Source organism: Gorilla gorilla, chromosome 2, assembly GCF_029281585.2.
Source record: "Gorilla gorilla gorilla isolate KB3781 chromosome 2, NHGRI_mGorGor1-v2.1_pri, whole genome shotgun sequence".
NCBI classification, from domain to species: domain Eukaryota; kingdom Metazoa; phylum Chordata; class Mammalia; order Primates; family Hominidae; genus Gorilla; species Gorilla gorilla.
The window spans coordinates 210,919,631-210,942,266 of record NC_086017.1 but is presented as its reverse complement, the minus strand read 5'-3'; the positions used below and the strand labels follow the sequence as shown (position 1 = coordinate 210,942,266).

At 46.5% G+C, this 22,636-nt stretch overlaps 1 pseudogene; it reads right to left on the bottom strand.

Moving 5' to 3' along the window:
- Nucleotides 1–2,614: 2,614 nt before the first annotated feature.
- Nucleotides 2,615–22,636, bottom strand: part of LOC134756419 (ankyrin repeat domain-containing protein 18B-like) — a 22,797-nt pseudogene continuing 2,775 nt past the window's right edge.

Sequence of the window (22,636 nt, the reverse complement as noted above, 5' to 3'; positions counted from 1 at the left end):
GCCTTCTAAATATTGAGAGTGCATCTGATTGGCAGAACCTAATAGCCTTCGGAATCCTAGCTGCAAAGGGGTCTCAGAAATGCATACCCTTGGCTGGGCACAGCAGCTCCCTCCTGTAATCCCAGCAATTTGGGAGGCCGAGGCGGGAGGATCACCTGAGGTCAGGAGTTCGAGACCACCTTGGCCAACATGGCAAAACCCTCGTCTCTACTAAAAACACAAAAATTAGTCCAGTGTGGTGGGGGCACCTGTAATACCAGCTACTCGGGAAGCCGAGGCAGGAGAATCGCTTGAACCCGGGAGGTGGAGGTTGCAGTGGGCTGAGATCACCCATTTCATTTTTTTGTGTGTGTACTTTTTTTAAAAAATTCTATCAGCAGCATTTCCCATTTTTACACCGCCCAAAACAAGTTCTTGGCAGCTCCATTAGGCGAGATTGCAGGGTGCATCTGTGATTAGATGCGTGCAGCTTGGAGGTCGGTTCCGCACGCGGGAGGGTCCCGAAAGCCGGGTCTGTCCAGCATCTTGCTGCAGTGGTTGCAGGGGCTCAGCAAGCTCGCGCTGACAGCTTCAATATCGCTGACCAAATTCTGGGCCAGGAAGATCCTCAAAATCTGCAGCATTGCAGCGCCTACGAAAACACCAGCCATGGCCTTTCGGCCGCGCTGGTGAGCAGGACCCGCCGCGTGGGCCCGTGATCCGTGGACAGAGGACGGGCGCCGGGTCTGTGTTCCGCGCACGTGAAGCACCGTCAGGGATTTGGCCGAGCGGCGCGGCCACATCAAGGGCATCGGGAAGGGCATCATCCACAACCCGCCGCGGCTGCCCCTCGCCAAGGTGGTCTCCGGGATCCGCCGCGGCTTCAGAAGCAGACGCAGCCGCCGAGGGCTTCACAGGGGCCCGTTTGTGAGCCCAGCTCCACCTGGCAACGCGCGCCCTGTGGGCACCGCGCCCGAGGGTCCGCGTGCTGCCTGGAGGAGATGCCCGGAGACCGTGGCAAGCTGCGGGCATCGGGGAACGATGCCACCGTTATCTCCCCCAACCCCGAGATCCAGAGGACCGTGAGGAGCTGCCTCCGCCTCTTCAGCCAACAGAGCTTGGTTGCTGTGGTGGCTGGAGGTGGCCGCTCGGACAAACCCTCCTTGAAGGCTGCCGGGCCCACCGCAAATATGAGGCAAAGAGGAACCGCTGGCCACGAGGACGGGGAGTGGCCGTGAACCCTGCGGAGCATCCTTTCGGAGATGGCCGCCACCGGCACCTCAGGCGCCCCCCGCGATCCACAGAGAAGCCCCTGCTGGCCTCAAAGTGGGTCTCATTGCTGCCCCCCGGACTGGACGTCTCTGGGAACTAAGACTTCAGGAGAAAGAACTAGTGCTGACAGGCTCAGTAAAGTTTGTCTTTATGCAATAATAATAATAATAATAATAATAATAATAATAATAATAATAATGATGATGCCAGGCGCGGTGGCTCACGCCTGTAATCCCAGCACTTTGGGAGGCCGAGGCGGGTGGATCACCTGAGATCAGGAGTTCGAGACCATCCTGGCTAACACGGTGAAACCCCATCTCTACTAAAAATACAAAAAATTAGCCGGGCGTGGTGGCGGGCACTGGTTGTCCCAGCTACTCAGGAGGCTGAGGCAGGAGAATGGCGTGAACCTGGGAGGTGGAGCTTGCAGTGAACCGAGATTGCGCCACGGCACTCCAGCCTGGGTGACAGAGCCAGACTCCGCCTCAAAAAAAAAAAAAAAAAAAAAAAAAAAAAAGATTGAATTCATTGAAAATCCCTGAACAATAACAAATGAAGCAGACAGACGAGGCCCCTGCCATCCTGGTGCTCCTGTCTGACGAGGGAAGCTAACACGTTTTAAGACCAGGTCAGACGGTGCTGGTGATCAAAGCCATTAGCAAAGTGACATGAGCTAGGAAGACAGTGAGGGAGTTTCCAAACACAGTGACAGCAGAGACCCCTCCAAGAGGTGACTTTCGGGCAGAAACTTGAGAGATGTGGAGGGGGCCATGGAGAAGGACCAGCCCCTTAAGCCATTCCAGAAGTAAAGACCCAGCACCAGGAGGGCGATGGAATGTCCTGTCCTGACCTGTGCGTCCTTCATGCTTCCTTCCTCAGTGGTGCACAAACAGAAACATGGGGCAATTCCACGCAGGGTCCATGGAGGAAGCAGGAAGCAGCCGCACTGCAGAGCCGTGATGCAGATGAAATCTGGCCCAACAGTGAAGCTAGAAGCAGGTGCTGCTTACTGCTGACCACAACACAGGTCATGAAGCATAACCACCCCCTGAAGGCACGTCGAGGGCCAGACCAGCTGGCCGGGCTGCCAGCATCTTAGTAGAGATCCCAGGAGATCAGATGAGCTGGTTGGAGGGAGTGGCGGGGAAAACAGGAAAGCTTCAGAAAATTCCACAGGACCCATGACACTTAGCATGAACTTCCCCCAACTGGGATCTGTTTGGTGTTGCTGGTTCTAAAGAGTTGGTCCCACCACCCCCACCTGCCTGTTGCCCCATCAGGGGAAAACTCAGGGTGGGGTCCACAGAAACAATCCCCATGGAAGGGGAAAGGGTGTTTCTCATCCAAAACCAAGGGAGGAAACCCATAAAACATCACTCATAAGAAGCAGAGGGGCCTGCAGGGAGAAACAGGATTCTGCTGCTCATTTGGGTACCTGCTTTCCAGCGGGAAAGGGACCGTGCAGGATAGAGGGGCTAAGTGGACCCTGGGCTGTGGGGTTAGGGGAGCAGGTGCTGACTCACTGTTGGAGGTGAGACACAATAGGAGGCTTAGAACCCCTCCCTGCAGCCTCTCCAGTCTAAGAAGGAGATGGTAGTGTGGTCAGTGGGGGCATCTGGATGCAGTCAAAGGGCATAGGGAATGATGTCTCCTCTGGCCTCCTCTTTCAGCTGCAGATTCTCCCTCTGAGTTCCTGGAACAGCTTCTCTGTGGCCCCACCAGCCTGGGGGGTGGTGACATCCCAAACCAAGGGAGGAAACCCACAAAACACCACTCATAAGGAGAAGAGGGGCCTGCAGGACGAAACAGGATTCTGCTGCTCATGTGGGTACCTGCTTCCCAGCAGGAAAGGGACCATGCAGGATAGAGGGGCTAAGTGGACCCTGGGCTGTGGGGTTAGGGGAGCAGGTGCTGTAGCTGACCTCAGGGCCCTGGGCCATACCTTCTGGTTCCCCCTGGCCCTGTCCACACCTTTGTAAACAGCTCCTTCTTAATGACCCTTCAATCGCTTAGAGGTCCCTGCCAGCACCTGACTGCCACATTCCCCAAAGGGACCAGGGTCCTTGGCACAGGAGCTGAGGTTTCTATAGGCACAGGGAAAACACTGTCCCAACTGTTGGAATGGAGTCAGGAGTGGAAAAAGAGAATGTTTGTTCTCAATGCTTCCACTGATCAACTGTTTCCTTTTATCACATGAACCTGTGTGGCATTCTGAAGAATTCGTAATCTACATAATGACAAATTATGTTCTTAAAAGAAACTGCTCAGTGTGATGCCTGACACAAGATGGAACTCCTGAGGTGTGTGAGAAGCCAGGGTGCCATGATTACAAACAAGGACTCCAGGTGCAGACTGCTTGGTTCAAACCTGGACCAGCAGTATGAATTTTTGCAACTCTCTGTATTGCTCTTTGCCCCAGTTTTTTTCACCTAAAAACTAGAAGTAAAAACAAGGTTATTGTGAAAATTAAATGAAATAAAGTCAGCAAATTGCCTACAACAACACCCTCAGGCACACAGTCAGCACTGAACGTGTGTTTTTCATTATTACTCTTAATGAAGTAAGAGTGGCACCAGCCATGAGCCCGGGGTTTCTCTGGCACAGGCATCAGAGACCCTACCTTTAACATTCTCCTTTCATTCATTTGACCCTGATATGGGAGGAGTCTCACGGGAGAGGAGCAAGCATCCACCTTGGGGCCAGACGGTCCATGGTCAAAGTTGCACTCCACCACTGTTCAGTTGTGTGACTTTGGGCAAGTGACTTTCCTTCTCTGATCCTCATGTTCCTTTTTGGTAAAAACAGCACAATGACAGGGATTGGAAGAGCCAACAGAAAAATGTGTGTCTTAGTTTGGGCTTCCTGGAAGTAGAACCTGAGGCAAAGATTCAAATACAAAAATTTTATTTGGAGAGGACTCTAGGACAGTGATTCTAGTGCCAGTTCTTCCTTAGGGTGCTAATCCCAGGAAACACCAGTAGAGGAGTGAGGAACTGAGACAGGAAAGGAATGAAGCAGTTAAAGGGTCCTTCATCAAGAAAGTTTCCACTGTGGGCAGCCAGGACTCAGCCCGGCCGGGTACCTCTAAGACACAGCATAGAACATGTGCCTCAGAGTCATCCCACCCAGAGCAAGGAAGTTGGGGTATTTATCCACCAATACTCACCAGTCGCTCTTCAGGGCTCCTTCCAAGGGCACAATTCCTCCAGAATGCCCTGCCTGCACTGCAAGGGTCAGACCTGGTGTTGAGGGCAAGGTCCCTGACAGCACCTCCAGCAATAAGCAGACATGCATGCATGACTGTTGCCCACTTAGATCCTGGTGACTCCATGGAATAGACAATAAGGCAGGAATTGAGGGAAGAGCAAAATTAAGGAGAGTGAAGGTCTTGGGAACAAAATGCAAATTTAGGCAGAAAATCAAGGGGGAAGAGGAGTGGCTTGGACAGCAAATGCCTGCTGGATGGCACCTGCTCTACATACGCTGTCACTAATTCTCCAAGCAGGCTCGTGGGGTAGAAGAAATTCACCTCAATTTACAGATGGCAGAAATTTAGTTCAGAAAACAAAACTGATTTTACTAATGTCTCAGCAAGTTAGTGGGTGATAGACATGGATTCCCATATCTTTCTGTCCACAAAGCCTACAAGTTCTCCCCTTGTTAGGCAGGCTGGGTACAGGCCCTGCTTCTGGGCTCTGCTCCTTTTCCTGCTAGGCAATAATGGCAGAATTGACAAAAACGTTTTCCCCCTTCACCACCTGGAGCAGAGCCAATGAGAAGGGCTGGGGAACAGGCCATTAGGCCCCGCAGCCACCATCCAATGTCTTCAGGATTGTGGTCTCTCAGGACTCTTGCCCCACGTGCTGGCAGCACTCCCGGTGTCTGGGTGTCTTGTGAGGTTGTACAGGACCCAGTAGAGGCCACTGGCTATGCTGTCATATCCTAAGAGGCAGCCAGGCAGGCTTGTGTCTCTTGGCTGGCTCAGCACCAGAGGATGGACAGCGCCCATGCACTGAGGCCCTCGGGAGAATGGGAGGAGGGAAAGGAGGGGCAGAATGGAGTGATGCAGGGTCTATCCACCATGTCCCTGGATGGAGAGACCCCTGTTCCCGTAGTAGTGCCACATCGGGACCACCACCAGCACTCATGAAGATGCCAGCCTCCATTTATAAGTCCTCATCTGACAACTCCTTCCCATTTTCATTCTAGAGACAAGACCTCTGAACACACTAGCTCTGAGGGCACCTGAGTCTAACCTGAGACAGTCCCATATCTGAGTGTCCCCCTCCTTTATCCAGTACCTTCCATGGCTCCCCAGAGCCCTCCAGATTAAGTTCAAGTCCTTTGATCAGACACTTGATCTCAAGTTCCATTCTACTTCCTAAGACCCCAGAGCAGCTCACCTTGCTCGGCACAAGTGCATCACTGAAGTCCGAAGTCTTGAACGTGGCCTTGGCCTTGAGGAAGTCATCAACACCGTGGCTAGTGAGGGTGCAGTCCTGCTCCAGGATGATGGTGTCTGAAGTTGTCACCAAGTCATAGGCCCTGCAGAAGCATCCCTCCTCAGGAGTGAGGTAGTACAGAAAGCTCATGCACAGGCAGATCACTATGAGGGCACTGAGCTCCAAGATGGTGGCAATATATTCACTGGGATTCCTGCAGGGTGAGGCTGGGAAGAGGAAGCAGCTCCATAACACATATGAAACCCTGGAAGCACTTCCCAGCCAGAATCTCAGGACTACATTACACCCAGAAATGAAACAGGTGCCCTCTGAGTACACTTTTCTCTCTGCCTCCCACTCTGAGCTGCCTTCTGGCCCCACATGCCCCAGCCTGGCCCAGGGCTTGGAGCCCAGCAGGTCTTCAGTCCATGGTGTTGACTGCTCCCTGGACCAGGAGAGCCCTTGGTGGCTCTGTGACTCCTCCTGTTGAACTGCTGCCTCTGCCTTGGGATGTCCCAATTCCCATGGGAAACTCCCATAGCTACGGATTGCCCCACCTGCCCTGGGACCCTCCAGCCCCACAGGCCTTACTTGATTCCTTAGCCCTCCCAGAACATGACATGCCTCTTAGAATGTGGCTTGTGTCCAGAGCCACCTGTGGATGTTTGCTGGGGACCTCTTGCTGTTCTCCTTTATGGTCTGTATGGCAGGGCCAAGAGGAGGAACCAGCCCAACCTCAGAATGGACAAGAAGTTCACTGCCACAAATGGCAACCACCAAACAGTCAGCAATGCTTCTGGAAGGAAAGGAGGTTTCATTCTGCAAAAAGCTCCTTGTTTGACTTCTTTCCGAAGCCAGGGAAAAGCACCAAGCCCAGCTTACTTGTGGTGCCTACATTACCATCTGTGCATAGGATGTGCGACGGGCCCCTCCTCCCACTGCAGGGTTGACGTTCCTTCCAGCTGGAGACCTGGGCTCCCGGCACTGCCTGGCCTTTTTGTCTTGCTCTGGATGAGCATGGAAAGGCTGTACCTGGTATTTCCCTAGGTCCATGGTTTCCACCTTCAGACATCCAGCAGGAGTGACCATGCCCAGCTCCACATCTGAAAGTGGACTCCCTTGTAGATCAGCCGAGACATCGACAGATGGAAGAGAGCTTGGTGGGACAGCCTACAGAGGGACCCCGGGGAGGATCGGGGCCAGAGGATTCTGGAGGTTACCAGCCTTGGGCTCTGTGGTTCCTCAAAGAGGTTAGGTCTACCTAGGACCAGCCTTCCCTCCCATGATTCAAAGGCTCAACATCAGGAACTCTGATCTGGGCCTGCTTTTTCATTTAGGTCACCAAGAGATAACCCCTAACCCCTGAGCTAGGGATGGTCCAAGCTCTGGCATGAGATTCTCTTCTAGCAACATGATGCTTGCAGGGACAGGTAGAAAAGCTGATGACCAGGCCTGCTGTCCTCCGGGTAAGGACAGTGTGCCACCCATCCTCTGAGAGGCAGGTGGTGCCAGGCCACAGAACTGGGTGCCAGTACCCCTGGCTCTGCAGACTCCAGTCATAGAGGTCCTGCCCTCTCCACATTATTTTCTTGCTGCTCCTAGATTTCTTCTAGTCATTAAGCATTTTGAACTGTCTTTCTGTGCATCCAATCTGACATTTTTGCTCTCAGATAAAACACAATGAAGTAAGCTGGGCCGGCAGGATTCCTGGAGGGGACCTTGGATGCTGGGTCTCGGGTTCCATGGCCCTGATAGGACTGAACCAGATGGATCCAGGGAAGGACAAACCCTGGGGCTGAGGCCCTATGACCCAATGGCCATTGGTGGCCTGGCCTTATGGCCCCAAGACACCCTGTCCTCAGGCCACAGACACCATGGGCTTTGGTCAGGTCCCAACTTCCCAGTAGTGTTCTGACACTAGCGGGTGCTGACCGCTGAGCCACAACCACAGTTCTGGGTTTTGGGTTTGGTAAAACCACCTCAGGGACAGAGTTCTGGGGTTGGGTTTGGCAGAAACTATGGCACCTCCCAGGGATGGTGTGTCACTCCTGCTTGCCACCAAATGTGCACATAGGCTGTCCCCCTGTCCAGCCCATCCTGCTGCACAGATGGAGGAAGTCAGGAACAGACAGGGTGGACAGCTGGGGTGCAAGGAGAGGCAGGTGCATGCTGGGAGGTCAGACCCCGTGAGGGCTGTGGGGGCATCAGGTGGAGTGGACTCAGGTGCACCCTCAGTGCACTGGTCAGGTCTCAGGCCAGGCTCCCTGGACCCCAGCTGTGTGATGTGGTCACTCCCTGAGGGACTGCTGTCAGGCCCCAGTCACCCACCCTGGGCAGCACCGTCCCATCTCAGGGCTGGGCTTTCTGAGTCCTGAGACAGAACAGTACTGCCCAGGCCTGACAGACCGGGGGGCCCTGCCAAGTCCTCCATCCCTAGATCAGCCTCGCACACAGCACGGACAGTCTCAACTTCACCTTCAGGGCACTGACTGATCCTTCTCATTCTAAGGCAACCAAGGCAGAGCTGAGGACCTGCGCCAGGCTAGGAGCCAGTCCCCTCCCTAAGTGGGCCTGATGGAAGCACCATCCTTGTCCCAATCCACTGCAAGTTTCAGCCCAGGAGACACACAGGGAAGGGAGGACGGGGTCTCCCTGCTGGCTGTCACTGGAAAAGCAGGATCTGGGAGCAGAGGGAGCTCAGGGCTGGCAGGGGATGCTCAGGCCCATGGAGAGCCTAGGCTGCACCCCGGGGCTGCCCCTCCTGGGCTAGAGGCTGTGCCCTCTGCAGGATCTGAGAAAGTCCAGACCTGAGATGGGACAGTGCTGCCCAGGGTGGGTGGCTGGGGCCTGACAGCAGTCCCCCAGGGAGTGATCACATCACCCGGCCTGGGTCTAGGGAGCCTGGGCTGAGACCTGCCCAGTGCCCTGAGGGTTCACCTGGAGCCCACCCCACCTGACGCCCCCACAGCCCTTGCAGGGTCTGACTTCCCAGCATGCACCTGCCTCTCCCTGCACCCCAACTGCCCACATGCCTATTCCCTGGCTTCCTCCATCCTGTGCAGCACATAGACTGTGACCATCTCTCCAGCCACTCTGGCCTTTCCTTTAACTTTGTCCTGTCAGGATCTCTGAGCAAGATCCTCCAGGTCCATCCAAACACCTGCTTTGTCCACTTTTGACTGGGCTGTTGGGTGCCACTGGGCCATCCCAGCTGTCCACAGGGCCCTCAATAACATGCATTGCACCTGTGATCTCCCAGCAGCGCTCATCACCCCCTAATGACCAAGCCCCTGCTGGCCAGACCCCACACACCAGGTCCTCCCCGACCAAACCCTCACTGATTAGACCTCCATCAGGAGGTCCCACTAACCAGGCCTCTGCTGCCAGGCCCACAGTGACCAGGACTTCACTGACCAGGACCTTACTGACAAGGCCTCACTGACCAGGTTCCACTGATCATGACCCCATTGCCTGGCCCCACAGATGAGGCCCCACTGACCAGGCCTCCAGGGAACAGGCTGCCACTGACCAGGCCCCTACTAACCAGGACTGAGGTGACCAGATGCCCCTGACCATGACCCTAGTGAGTAGACCCCAATGAACAGGCACCCACTGCTGAGATCCCTGCTGACCAGGTCACCCCATAGACCAGTGCTACAAAAGCCACAACTGACCAAGTCTTCTCTGACCAGGCCCCCATTGATTAGGTTCCACTGACCAGGCTGCCCTGACCAGGACCCCACTGACAAGGGCCTCACTGATGAGGACACGCCCACCAGGCCGTGCTGACTATGTCCCTTGTGACCAGGCCTCCAATGAATAGCACCCCTTGACCTGGTCACCAGTGACCCAGCCCATGCTGACAATGCCACCACTAAGCCCCAGTTGACCAGGTCTCCACTGACCAAGCCCCACAGCCCAAGTTTGCACTGACCAGACACCAAACAACTGGCTGCCACTAGGTCTCCACTCACTAAGACCCCACTACTAGATCCCCCTAATGAGACCCTCTCCAAAGAGACCCCTGCTGACCATGCCCCCATTAAATAGGCCTCACTGACTAGGTCAGTCCCAACTGACTAGGTCCACTGACCAGGCCCACGCTGATCAGGCCCCTCCAAACCATACCAGAAGGCCAAGCGGCAATGAGACGTTTCATATGACAGGAGTAGGAGCAAGACAGAGAGAGGAAAGAGGAGCCACATCTTGTTATAAGACCAGATCTCAGGATAACTCACTATCAGGAGATCAGCATCAAGATTAACCATTGGTGAAGGATCCGCCACCCACACCACCGCCCACTGTTTCCAGGCAGAAGCCTCCCGCAGAGGCAGAGCCTCTTGGAAAACCTCTGCTAGGGCAGTGCAGAAGGAAACTATGGGCTTGGAGCCCCCACATAGGAGGCCACCATCCTCCAGAGCCCAGATTCATAGACAAACCAATGGCTCACACCCTCAGTATGGAAAAGCTACAGGCACTCCACACCAATCCAGCCCATGAGAGCAGCCATGGAGGCTAAAGCCTGCAAAGCCACAGGTGCACTGCCCTAGTAGAGGTTTTCCATGAGCCTCTGCCTCTGCAGCAGGTTACCCCGCTTCCTGCTACCCCCTACCCTCTCACCACCCTACTGCCAACATACTCCTCCCTACCCTACCCACTCCTTTTTCTTCCACCCCAACCCCCTCCTGTCATGATTAAATCACCTCCCACCAGGCCCCACCTCCAACATTCAGGATTATAATTCACTTGAGTTTTTCTAGGGAAACACAGACAAACCATATTATTCAAACCCTGAGCCCACTGAATCTCATGTCCTTCTCACAGAGCAAAATACAATCAAGCCTTTACAAAAGTTCCCAAAAGTCTTCAATCATTCCAGCATTAATGCAAATGTAAAAAGTTCCACATCTCATCTGAGACAAGGCTACAGTCCCTTTGCCTATGAGTCCCTGAATGTAAAAGGGAGTTCTCTTCTTTCAAGGTACGGTGATGGTACAGGCATTGGGTAAGCTTTCTCAATCCAAAGGGAATAAATTTCCCGGGAAAATAACACAAATGGGACCACAGGCCCAATGCAAGTCCAAACCCAGAAGCCCAGTATCCATTCAATCTCACAGCTCCAAAATCATGAAGATAACTCACTATCACAAGGACAGCAATAAGGAGATGGTGTTTAATCATTTGTGAAGGATCCACCCCCCCCACCGCTTTTCACCCCTCACCCCCACCATAATCCCCCATTTTCCCTATGCCCCCACCTTCCAACCCCCACTCTCCACCATGATTAAATCACCTTCCACCATGCCCCACCTTTAACAATCCCGATTACAATTCCACATGAGTTTTGGCAGGGACACAGAGCTAAATTTTATTATTCTGTCCCTGACTCCTAAAATCTCATGTCCTTCTAACATTGCAAAATACAATGATGCCTTCCCTACAGTCCCCTAAAGTCTTATATCATTCCAGCATTTATACAAATGTCCAAAGCTTAAAGTGTCATCTGACACAAGGCTACAGTCCCTTAGGCTCATGAGCCTCTGAAATATAAAGCAAGTTAACTACTTCCAAAGCACAGTACTTGCACAGGCAATGGGTAAGCATTCCCAGCCAAAAGGGAGGATTTTGCCAGAAAGAACAAAGCACAGATAGGACTTACAGTCTCCAAACCCAGAAGGCCAGTCATTCAATCCTACAGCTCCAAAATCACCCTTTTTGAAACCTTGTCCCACATCCAGGGCACAGGGCTGTGAGGGCTGGGCTCCCAAGGCCTTGGGCAGCTCTGCACCTGTGGCTTTGCAGAGTTTCCACCCCACGGCTGCCCTCATGGGCTGGGCTGGTATTGAGTGCCTGTAGCTTTTCCCCACTGATGGTACAAGCTGTTGGGGGGGGGGTGGTCTATAAATCTGGGGTCTGCATGATGGTAGCCTCCAGTGCGGGGGCTCCAACCCCATATTTTCCTTTCGCACTGCTCTAGTAGAGGTTTCTTATGAGGCTCTGCCTTTTGGGGATGCTTTTGTCTGGACACCCAGGCATTTCCATACATCTTCCAAAATCTATACAGAGGCTCCCAAGCCTCTAGTCTCATGCTCTGTCCACCTAGTGGCTTAACACTATGAGGAAGTTACCAAGGCTTCTAGCTCGCACCGTCTGAAGCAGTGACACAGGCTGTATCTGTGCATCTTTCAGCCATGGCTGGAGCTGGAGCTGGAGCTGCAGGGATGCAGGCAGCTGTGTCCTGAGGCTGCACATAGAGGGAGATCATGGGATTGGCCCAGGAAACCATACTTCTCTCCTGGGCCCCAGGGCCTGTGATAGCAAGGGCTGCTGTAAATGTCTCTGAAATGCCTTCAAGGCCTTTTTCCTATTGTCTTGGCTATTAGCACTGGACTCCTTTTTATGCACATTTCTGAACCCTTCCAGAATTTTCCCCCTGAAAATCAGCTTTTCTTTTTGACCAATTGGCCAGGCTGCAAATTTTCCAAACTTTTGAGTTTTGCTTCTCATTTAATATAAAAGTTGGGACTCCTTTAATATAAGTCCCAATCAGAGGTCATTTCCTCGGTCACACATACAAGCACAGGCTGTTCGATGCAGACAGGACACATCTTGAGCTTTGCTGCCTAGAAGGTCATTCCACCAGACATGCACTAAGTCATCACCCTCAAGTTCAAAGTTTCACAGTGTGGACGGCAAGTCATCCAGGTGCCTAGGCAAGAGACCGAGGGCACGAGCTGTTCCAGTATAATAAAATATATAAAACAACAAGAGTTATACTAGATCTAGATCATAGACATGATTATCTATGAATATCATTCATCATTAGTTTGTAGCAATGACTCTTTATTCCAATATTATAATAATCCTCGCTCTATAATCATAACCTAGGAAAAGCCAGCCTATACAGAGACAGGGGCTGAGGACACATAGTGAGAAGTGACCGAAGACAAGAGTGTGAGCTTTTCTGTCATGCCCGGACAGGGCCACCAGAGGGCTCCTTGGTCTAGCGGTGACGCCAGTGTCTGGGAAGATGCCCGTTGCCAAGTGGACCGTGGTCTAGCGGTAGCATCAGTGTCAAGGAAAAACACCCACTACTTAGCAGACCAGTAAAGGGAGTCTCCCTTTCTCCGGGGGAGTTTAGAGAAGACTCTACTCCTCCACCTCTTGTGGAGGGCCTGACATCAGTCAAGCCCGCCCGCAGTTATCCGGAGGCCTAACCGTCTCCCTGTGATGCTGTGCTTCAGTGGTCACGCTCCTAGTCCGCTTTCATTTTCCACCCTGTACACCTGGCTCTGCCTTTTAGATAACAGTAGCAAAATTAGTGAAAGTACTAAAAGTCTCTAATATGCAGAAATAATGGTGTAAGCTGTCTCTCTCTCTCCCCCTCTCTCTCTGCCTCGGCTGCCAGGCAGGAAAGGGCCCCCTGTCCAGTGGACACATGACCCACGTGACCTTACCTATCATTGGAGATGGCTCACACTCATTATCCTGCCCCTTTTGCTTTGTATCCAATAAATAACAGTGCAGCCAGGCATTCAGGGCCACTACCAGTCTCCGCATCTTGGTGGTAGTGGTCCCCTGGACCCAGCTGTCTTTTCTTTTATCTCTTTGTCTTGTATCTTCATTTCTACACTTTCTCGTCTCCACATACGGGAGAAAACCCACTGACCCTGTAGGCTGAAGCCTACATCACAGATCTCCAGGGCAGGGTCGCCGTGAAGCCATGTTCTTTGCTACAGCAAATCAAAAGTACCCTTGGCTTCTGTTCCTAGTAAGTTCCTCATTTTCATCTGAGACCTTCTAAGTCTGGCCTTTACTGTCCATTTTCCTGTCAGGCTTTTGATCACAAGTATTTAACAATTCTTTACAAAGATCCAAACTTTACCTCATCTTCCTGTCTTCAAAGCCCTCCAAACTCTCCTGACCTCTGTTTGCTAGCCCCTTCTGAACTTGCTTCTGCATTATCAGCTATCTTTGTTGCAGCCTGGCAATGTGGTAAAGGAAGACAAGTCCATTTTGAGGGGGAAAATTCAAGAAGCCTTCAGATACTTGAATGAAAAGAAGCTGAGTGCTGATTGTCAAGACAACAGGGAAAAGGCCTTGAAGACATTTGATAGATCCACTTTGCAGTACTAATATTCTCTATGATCATAAAGAAAAGAGGTTTAATCGGCTCATGATTCTGCAGGACTCAGGAAGCCACCCAATCATACCAGAATATCAAGGGGCAATGAGACGAAGGAGGTGGCACACCCTATTATACAACCAGATCTCATGAGAAAAAGGAAACAGGCAGTTTTAGAAAAAAAGGAAAGGGGCAGAGATATGTGTTGACTTAAAGACTTTGAAGAAGAGATCTAGAGATCTTTCCTGACAAAATGTCAACAAAATGAAAGATATGCAGAACCATGTAGAGAAAGGCAATGACAGAAAAATGTTCATTAGAATCAGAAAACCAACTTAAGTGCTCAGTAAATAAATAGAAAAATAGCTGTGTTCAGGGCTTCAAAGACACATTCCATTTAAAAAAAATCTGTGATCAAAACATGAATGCTCATTTTACTCTTTTTAAGTTATGCATATATTTATATATATATAAAATTTATTTCTGTAAGACAGAAGTTTAATAGCATGTATACTTCATGTATACAACAGAAGGGCCCATGTAAAATGAGTAAATTTCCATGATATGTTTTATATTTAAAAGAAAAAGAGGCAGAAACAAAATACAAGCTACATATCAAGATAAATTTTGATGTTAAAGAATGACATGAATAGGTCTCCTTTAAAGAATTTGAATGCAGCAGAGAAGGATACTGCAAAAGAAAGATGACCAAAGACAGCAAAAATATCTTCAGAAATTAAAATTGAAACAAGATAATGAAGAGTGCAGTTGACATTACATGTCCAAGGCTTTGTCATTATTGTTTTCAAAATCATTAAAGAATAAATGGCCGGGTGCAGTGGCTCACACCAACTTTTTGAGACCAAGGTGAGCAGATCACAAGGTCAGGAGTTCAAGACCAGCCTGACCAACATGGTGAAGCTCCGTCTCTACTAAAAATACAAAAATTAGCCAGGTGTGGTGGCACATGCCTGTAATCCCAGCTACTCAGGAGGCTGAGGCCAGAGGAATGCTTGAACCTAGGAGGTGGAGGTTGCAGTGAGCAGAGAATGCACCATTGCACTCCAGCCTGGATGACAGACTCAGACTCTGTCTCAAAAAAAAAAAAAAAAAAAGAAGTGTAGCATTTTGGCATTCAAAAAAAATTCAGATTGTGTTGTTTCTTTTTTAATATGTTTTTAATATACATTTTTCATCCCAACCTTGCCCCAGCAGCTCAGCTGACTCCCGCCCCCATGACGCGCATGCCTATAATGTTGTGCGTTTCCAAAATACATTTTAAAATAGATTTCATTTAATTATGAAAATGCAGACATAAAATGAATTTGTATCTAGGTTTTAATCAAGTAATATTAGAGTTAAGTCAATTAATAAATGATTAAAATGTTCTACAATATGAAAACCATACCCAGATGCCTCTTCCTCTAATTCATTATTTTTCTTCCTTATTTGATCCACATTATACTCCAGTGATGATATTAACTCAAAAAAAGTTTTCTTAATTCTTCATTTTCTTCTTCAGGTTTGAAAAAGAAAGTGTTGCAATAAACATGCACACCTATGTTTATTGCAACACTTTCTTTTTCAAGCCTGAAGAAGAAAATGAAGAATTAAGAAAACTTTTTGAGTTAATATCTTATTCACAATAGCAAAGACTTGGAACCAACACAAATGTCCAACAATGATAGACTGGATTAAGAAAATGTGGCACATATACACCATGGAATACTATGTAGCCATAAAAAGTGATGAGTTCATGTCCTTTGTAGGGACATGGATGAAGCTGGAAACCATCATTCTCAGCAAACTATCGCAAGGACAAAAAACCAAACACCGCATGTTCTCACTCATAGGTGGGAATTGAACAATGAGAACACATGGACACAGGAAGGGGAACATCACACTCTGGGGACTGTTGTGGGGTGGGGGAGGGGGGAGGGATAGCATTAGGAGATATACCTAATGCTAAATGATGAGTTAATGGGTACAGCACACCAACATGGCACATGTATACATATGTAACGAACCTGCACGTCGTGCACATGTACCCTAAAACTTAAAGTATAATAATAAAAAAATTTAAAAAAAGCCTTTTATTTGGCAATAGTTTTAGATTATTCTAGGCTGCAGATAGTACAGAGAGTTCTTGTATAACCCTCACCTGGTTTCCTCTAATGTTAACATTTTACGTAACAATGGTACATTTGTTGAAATTAACATTGGTACATTACTATTAACTAAACTCCAGACTTTATTCGGAAAAAAAAAGAAAAAAAAGAAAGTATTTAAAATTATTTTTGTAAAATCTAGAGACCCTGTTCTATCTTAAAAATGCTATTTCTCATAAGTTGATGAACAATATGTATTTAGGCAGGTGTATAAAGCACATTTTATAAACCTGATGCCAATAAGGACAGATTTCAAAAATAGACACTTTTCTTAGAACAGCTAAAAATGATTTATACTTTTATCATTATCTTTTCTGAAATTTAAGCTGCCAAAAATGAGGGTTAAAAGTGGGGGTTTTTACACATAAAATACTAAGGGTTAGTAAAAAAAAAAAAAGAGTAGTTATATTTACATTTTAGTTTTTAAAGATGCTTTAGAAACATTGTCATTAATAGTTAAAGATATTCCAAGTTTTGTTAAATTACATCTTACTAAGATGATTTTTAGAAAACTCTTATCTAGTTCCCATTACATTTTTGATCCTCATCTGTCTTCAGGCTGATCTACATATTCTCTGTTAGTATTCACCCATAGATTTCAGTTTTTTCCCTTTCTCTTAATCATTTCTCTTTAAATAAAGATTTTTTCTATAACAAAAACATAACTTTTGTCTACTTTTTGTAGATTTTCTATTATCCTGCTTCTCCCCTTCCACTGGACTCTATGACACATGGTCTCATCCAGAGATCTATTTTTCATCACTTATTGTGTTTTTTATACCGCAATCTGATTTTTAAATAATTCCAATAAAAAAGTGCAAGGGTCATGAAGGACTTTATCCTGCTTTACTCAGCAGCAACTGCGAGTAGACCAAATGCTCCCTCTGCTCCTCTGAACCCACTTTGTTTCTAAATGCAGCAACCTCTGATGTTCAGTCCTATCCCTTTCTATTCCTGTTTTTTTGTTTGTTTGTTTTGAGACGGAGTCTTGCACTGTTGTCCAGGCTGGAGTGCAGTGGCGTGATCTCCGCTCATTGCAACCTCTGCCACCCAGGTTCAAGCGATTCTCCTGCCTTGGCCTCCCACGTAGCTGGGATTACAGGTGCCCACCACCATGCCTGGCTAATTTTTTGTATTTTTAGTAGAGATGGGGTTTCACCATGTTGGCCAGGTTGGTCTTGAACTCCTGACCTCATGATCTTCCCACCTCAGCCTCCCAAAGTGCTGGGATTACAGGCATGAGCCACCACGCCCAGCCACTATTCCTCTTTTAAATTCTCTCAGGACTCCTGAAATCTCAAAATTTTGACCCAGATTCCCTAATCTACATTTCCAGCTCTGACCTTCTTCTTGAGGCCTCTTCTTTCTAGTACACATATTATAGACAATATTCTCAACCGCACACTCAGACATTGCCACTTGGTGCAGGTTACTTTTGTAGATAGTGAATCATGTCTATTTTATGTTGATTCTTATCGATGTTACTGTGCATATAGTGTTATTTTCTAACCTCGAAGGGGGATCGTCTCACCCTTAGGATATTGACCAGCATACTTTGTCCTTTTTTTTTCTTTTCTTTTTTTTGAGATGGAATCACACTGTGTCATCCAGGCTGGAGTGCAGTGGCAACATCTTAGCTCACTACAACTTCCACCTCTTGGGTTCAAGTAATTCTCCTGCCTCAGCCTCCCAAGTAGCTGGGACAGAGGTGCACACCATCATTCCTGGCTAATTTTTATATTTTTAGTAGAGACAGGGTTTCACCATATTGGCCAGGCTGTTCTTGAACTCCTGACCTCAGGTAATCCACCTACCTTGCCCTCCCAAAGTGCTGGGATTACAGGCTGAGCCACCACACCCGGCCCTTTTTTTCTTTTATAATGAAAACTTTCCCATGAGAATCAGATGGTCTATTATTTGCCTTTGTTTTCTTGTGAAGAATTTCCTTTCCATAGAGATATAGCATGATGAAAGTCTTGTTCTAAAGTTTCTTTTGGGGGACACTCAATGATATCACTGGGAAGCTCCAGTCAAGTAGAGGTCTCCCTTCTTCCCAATCGAGATTCTTCAACTCAAAATGGTGCCCACCAAATGTCTTAATCCAGGTAGTCTCTTGCTGAGAAAGTAATGAAATAAGAATCTTCTGAAGAAGTTAGAGGCTATTGACTGAGATGGTTTAGAGCTGTCCCTTATTAAATGTTTTACTCCCAAGGCAGAGATCAAAGTGGCTAATAATTCTGTGCCTGATGTCTAACTCACTTCTATGGGAATCTATACAAAACGTTTTATTTATGAGACAGAGTCTCACTCTGTTACCCAGGTGGCCTGACCACTGCTCACTGCAGCCTCAATATCCTGAGCTCAAGTGACCCTCCTACCACAGCTTCCCAATGTAGCTAGGACTATAGGCATGCACCCCTATGCCTCAGATAACTGTTAATTTTTTTTTTTTTTGGTACAGGCAAGGTCTCACTTATATTGTGCTGGCTGGTCTCAAATTCCTGGGCTCAAGCACTGTTCCTGCCTCAGCCTCTCAAAGTGCTAGGATTACTGGCATGAGCCATCTCACCCAACCAGGTGTTTCATGGAATGGTTTGAGAGGCAGTATCTACACAGAAGCCAGAAGGTCTGTGTCTGAATCCCAGCTCTACCAGATACTAGCTGTGTGACTTGAGCAAATTAACTTTCTGTGTCTCTGGTTCTTTATCTATGAAATGGAGAGAATAATACCATCTACTTCACTGGGATGTTGGGAAGATTAAACCAGGGACTGACATGAAGCACTTAGGAAAGTACATGTGCATGGAGAGCTACAGATAAGATTTGCTTAGAAGCACTTAGAAGAGTACATGGCACATAGTGAGCTACCGATAATATTTGCTATTAGCATAATAATTTTTACTGTTTTTTATATCTTGACAATTGTATGTGTTAGGCAGGTGGCATTCCAATGGAAGTGGTCTCCTATAGCTGCACTGAATCATTCTTCACACTACTGAAAACGGCAGCAAATGGGGAGGGGGAGCATATGATTTATAGCTTACTTTTCTCTCTGTATGACTCAGTGGGCAACAGTCACATATGTACTACAATGTAAATAGCACCTCCTGGATAGAGTAGTACATAACCGACATGACCAGCAGAGACAGGCTGAGCCACGGAGCTGAAAACCCTGGACTCTACTGCTAAAGCAAGGCTTCCGAATCAATTTCCTCCCAGCAGCTGTTGCTGTGGCACTGCTTTCACGAGCGCTCTGCTGAGCGCTAGGATTAAGGGGCTGTGCTGTCAATCGTCAGACAAGCTGCAGCCAGAAGTGTTCAGCTGACAAACGCAGCCATCCAGGAATACAGTTCCGTCTACACAGTGAAGGAAGGCAAATTTAGATTCCTTTTCCATACTGAGAAAAACATGAGCATTGGATTGAACAATTCTCCTCTATTAGACTAATTGGTTTTCATTTCATATTTAATTGCTAAAAACACACTTAGAACAAAAGATTTACTGTGTCAGTGTCTCAAAGAAGAAATAATTGGTATGGTACATTTTGTTCTATGCTGAAAGCTGCCAAGCTAAAATATTTTCAATTTATACAAGGATAGGTGACATGCATGTCATATATTATTTTCCCTTTAATCAAATTTATGATGAGACAAAATTATCTTCCATTAAAATTAAAGCCATGTAAAATCAAGGGCTAAGTTGTTCTGCAGACTGGACAACAAGCGCTGAGTCGTAAGGTGAATGAGAGTCAGAGCAGGCAGAGAAAGCTTCATGAAGAGGAAATTGCCTGCCAGGTCTGAATGAATGAGGCTAGATGAGCAGAAACTGAGAAGGCAGGAAGGACAGCATGGGTAAAACTGGTGCTGAAATCTGCTCAATTAACTCTGAGGATAAAGTACAGTGGCAGGGAATTAAAAACATATGTCCATATAATAACCTGTAAATGAATGTTCACAGCAGCTGTTTTCATAATAGCCAGAAAGTGGAAACAACCTAAAGGTCCATCAACTGATGAATGAATGGAAAACTGGTGTAGCCGTGAAATAGACTGTTATTTGACAATAAGAAGAAATAAACTACTGATATGTGCTACAACATGGATAAAATTCTGAAAACATTATGCTAAGTGAAAGAGCCAGTTAGAAAGGACTTCATATTGTATGACCCTATTTATGTAAAATATGCAGACGACGCAAATCTTTGGAGACAAAAGCAGATGGTGGTTGCCTGCAACTGGGGTAGGTGGAGAGACATGGAGAAGGGTTGCAATCATGGCTAAGAGATGTGGGGTTGCTTTTCAGAGTGGTGAAAATGTTCTAGCATTGATTGTGGTGATGGTTACACAATGCTGTGAATACACTAACAGACACTGAGATGTACATTTTAAATGGTTGAACTGTATGACATGTGAATTATCTCTCAGTGAAACTTTTTAAAATCCAATGGTAGGATCAAGGTAATTTTCTCAACTCTCTATTTTAGAGGTACATACTCTATCAGATCTGAATATTTCTATGCCATTACAGTATATTTTAAATGAAAGGGAGATGAAGGCAATGCCTAACTTTTCAAGTAGTTTGTAAATTAATCCAAAACATGTGCATTTCAAAGAACAGTATGATGGCCTTTCTGTACAAGTTAACCTAGAATCTATGAAATGAATAGGCACAGCTTCTGTGTCCATTCATGAAAGTGAAGAAATAAGATCAACTTTCTGGAACATTCCATTAAACACTCTCCTCTGACTTAATCTGGCTTGCCTCACCAAGGCAATAAGGAAATTATCTAAAAATACTGTTTAACAGGAAAAAAGCCAATTTTCTGTGAGGAATGATGTATAATTCTCAACTTTCCCAAAAGAAAATATTGTAAAACGTATGCAATTATTTTTCAAAATGGCAGAATAAAAGCCAGAGTTTAAGAAATAAGTACATTATAAAGGTAATAAAATGGTAATAATTAATTATAATAAAAATAAAAAATCAAGCTGTCCACTGAAATTAGTATCCTAAAACAGTTTATATTATTCAACCAGCTACAGATTAACTGTCGACATGTTAAATTCCATACATATTTGACTTCCTACTTGAAATATAATTTCTTCTTTGAAGCCCATGTCTCATCCAAATTAATATGACAATGTGATGTACCTTCCAGTGGAGACTCTGACATAGGAAATTTTTTAAGATGACTGGCCAGTTGTTCTTGAGGTTACCTTACAGTCTCCTGATAAAATATTTTTGTTATTAATTTTATAAATTGCATTATTAAATTATGTTAATATTTAACTCTAACATGCATACTTTGAAAATTATTACCACACACATAGATTAGCTTTCTTTTTCTCATATGTATACATTCTCCTCTATTACTGAATTCAGTGAGGAACATAGAAGGTGTTGTCTTCCTGCCAAATTGGTATTCTCTTACATGACAGATTGATTCAGCCCACTATTCATTCATCTCAGACCCTCAACTCAACCTGAGTTCCTCACACATTCAGTCACCTGTTCAAATCCTTCCAACAGATTCCTATCTCAGAATAAAAGTAAAATTCCAACGGCCTTCAAGTCCCTAGATAACATGGCCTCTACCTCCCTCCCTGAGCTCAGCTCCTACAACTCTGTCCCATACTCACTTCATTCCCACTCTACATGAACTCTGCCACCCCTCATTAGTCTGAAAATGGGGATTCAATGTCAAACTCACAAATCACAGACACCTACAAGTATCTTTGTACTGGACAAAGTTATATCCAAATGACAGTCATTGAGACTTGAAATGTAAATTATGAGCTAATTATTAATAAAAATATTCAAAGTAAATTATAAATACCTACCAGTGGGAACATTAAATCAAATATTTTTTGCTAAAATTTACCACATTTATTCCAAATTGTGATTTTATAACAAGTAGATGTCTTTAAAATATTAAGTGGTCAGAAAAATACATAATGTGAGACTGACATATTTTCAGACTTAAGTCACATTGATATGAATCAAAATAAAGTTATGCCAACTAAAATACATAAAAGAGCCACTGAAGGAAAAGCACCACAAGACAGAGCAACACACTTCAGTTCATCTGGGAAATCTAGAATTAAGTGTTAAAGTGGCTCACTTAATTGAATCTTAATTTCAAAATACTTATTTCAGGTACAAGATATCCATTTATCTGCTTCATTATGGTCTTAAATTGTGGCAACATAAAGACATTAAATTTATTATTTCAGCAGTATAAGACTACATACCTTATGAACATTACTCTGTAGCTACTAAAATTTCATAGGTGACATAATGTGTTTACTCAAAGGAAAGCATCTGTCAGCTCTACTTTTTATTTCCTGGAAACAAGGTATGTTTCCAAGCTGATACAGTAAACATATTTTTTTTTGGTTTTTTATTAAAACAGCTTTGCTAAAATATGATTTACATACTACAGAATTTATCTGTTTTAACATACAGTTCAAAGATTTTTAGTAAATTTACCAGTCGTGCAGTCATCTTTACAATCCAGCTTTAGAACATTTTCATCACTCCAGGATGATCCCTCATGCCCATCAGCAGTCACGACCCATTTCCAGCCCCAGCCCTACAGAAACATTCATCTTCTTTCTGTCCCTATACATGTCTTTTCTGGATGTTTCATGT